Source organism: Bos indicus, chromosome 9, assembly GCF_029378745.1.
Source record: "Bos indicus isolate NIAB-ARS_2022 breed Sahiwal x Tharparkar chromosome 9, NIAB-ARS_B.indTharparkar_mat_pri_1.0, whole genome shotgun sequence".
Lineage (NCBI taxonomy): Eukaryota > Metazoa > Chordata > Mammalia > Artiodactyla > Bovidae > Bos > Bos indicus.
Genome location: NC_091768.1, coordinates 33,304,275 through 33,306,275, shown reverse-complemented (window position 1 = coordinate 33,306,275; position 2,001 = coordinate 33,304,275). Strand labels below are relative to the sequence as shown.

Sequence of the window (2,001 nt, the reverse complement as noted above, 5' to 3'; positions counted from 1 at the left end):
TTCAACATTCTGGTTTTGAAGTTTATCAGAGTTGAATCTATCTATTCAACCCCCCACCCCTTTTTCAAAAAGTCTTTTTGGCCCGGCTGTGGCCTGTGGGATCCTAATTTCCCCGACCAGGGATTGAACCCACAGCTCCTGCAGAGGAATCAAGTGGAGCCTCAGCCACTGGACTGCCAGGGAGGTCCCAGTAGTTCATCCCTTTTTACTGATAGTAGTATTGCATTCAAGCACACAGTCAGGTTAGATCAGGGCAATGCCTGAAATCAGAACTTCTGTCATAATTCACTGGTCAAAGCTGTAGCAGCACCTACCCAGATTGAAAGGGATGGAGAAATAAATCTGTCTCTCTTAAAAATTGTTTTCCAGTTTTAAAACTGAAATAAATTTTAATGTACACGATGCAAATATACAGCATTTTGCAAATTTTTCACTCAAAGGGGTCTCTCTATTTGAGGAAATCAGCGTGTTACACTTTGAGAGATGAAGTGCAACAACCTGGGCACCAAAATAAAAAAATGAAATTGAATCAAAAAATGAAAGAGTTATGCAAGGTGATGCAGGGCAGGAGATCAAAGGTGAAGGATCATTACAATATTCAAAAGAAATCCAAAATGACGGCTACATCATGGTCTCATTAATGTTCCAAAAGTGCCTCTCTTTGGGTAAACTTGAGCATTTTGGCAGACATTCAAGCAGCTTTGTCAGTAAAAAGATTTTTACATGACTACTATTGCTATTCCCATGATTAACTTCTATAGGTGGCATGGTGTTGAGAACACAGGAGGTGCTAGTTCTGCAGAATACACTTGGGTAACTGCTCTTCAAGCTTGTTTTCAGCAGCCGTTTCCCCTCCTCATGCTACATCCTTCTGCTCCTTGTCATGGGACCTGAGTAGGCACTTCTTGCCACTGCCTCCACCCACAACTCTGCCCCTTGAGGTGAATGGCAAAGGCCCTATTGTGGACCAAGCTGTCTCCTCAAATTCATATGTTAAAGTCCTAACCCCAACCCCTCAGAATGTGAAGGTATTTGCAGATAGGGCCTTTAAAGAGGTGATTAAGGTAAAATGTGATCTTGTGGCTGTGCCCTATTGCAATATAACCAGTACCCCTTCTAAGAGGGCTTCCCTAGTGGCTCAGATGGTAAAGAATCTGCCTGCAGTGCGGGAGACCTGGGTTTGATCCCTGGGTTGGAAAGATTCTTTGGAGAAGGGAATGGCTACCTACTCTAGTATTCTTGCCTGGAAATTTCCATGGACAGAGGAGCCTGGGGGGCTACAGTCCATGGAGGTCACAAAGAGTCAGACATGACTGAGGGACTAACACTTATAAGAAGAGGTTAGGACAGGGACACGCACAGAGGAAGAAGACAACATGAATACCCTGGGAGAAGATAGCATCTACAAGCCAAGGAAAGAAGCCGCAGAAGGAAGTCCTGCTGACATGGTGATCTTGGACTTGTAGCCACCAGAACCAGGAGGAAAGAAGTTTCTGTTGCGTAAGACACCTGGTCTGTGGTATTCACTATAGCAGGCTTGGAAAGTGAAAATGAATACAGACCCATGCAGAAGATGGGAGATATTATTGTGGCAATATATGGAAAGTACCATCTGGTACAGTGAGGTTTAAGCCCCTGCTTTCTGTTAGTTTTCCGTTTGTCCCATCTGTTTTTAGTTCTATTCCTCCCCACTCCCCACAACCTTTCTTGCCTTCCTTTGTTTTAGTTATTGTTATTATGTTTGCAATTCTACTGTTCCTCCTTTTAAGCTCTAACTCTGTTGTATTCTTTTAGTGGTTGCTCTAGGGGGTGTTTTGCATCCTTATTTTATCACAGCCTGCTTAGAACCAACATTGTACCCCTTCACCACTTAAGAGACTTGTAACAGTATGATTCTTTTGTGCTCTCGTCATATATTTTTCTTCTATGTATTTCATAAACATTATCTTTTAAAGAAACTAGGGAAAAAGAAAATAGCCTCATATTTATGTATGGATGGAG

At 42.6% G+C, this 2,001-nt stretch overlaps 1 pseudogene; it reads right to left on the bottom strand.

Annotated features, from left to right (window-relative positions):
* Positions 1 to 621: 621 nt before the first annotated feature.
* On the bottom strand, positions 622 to 867 carry LOC109563492 (calmodulin-binding transcription activator 1 pseudogene; annotated as a pseudogene).
* Positions 868 to 2,001: the final 1,134 nt, after the last annotated feature.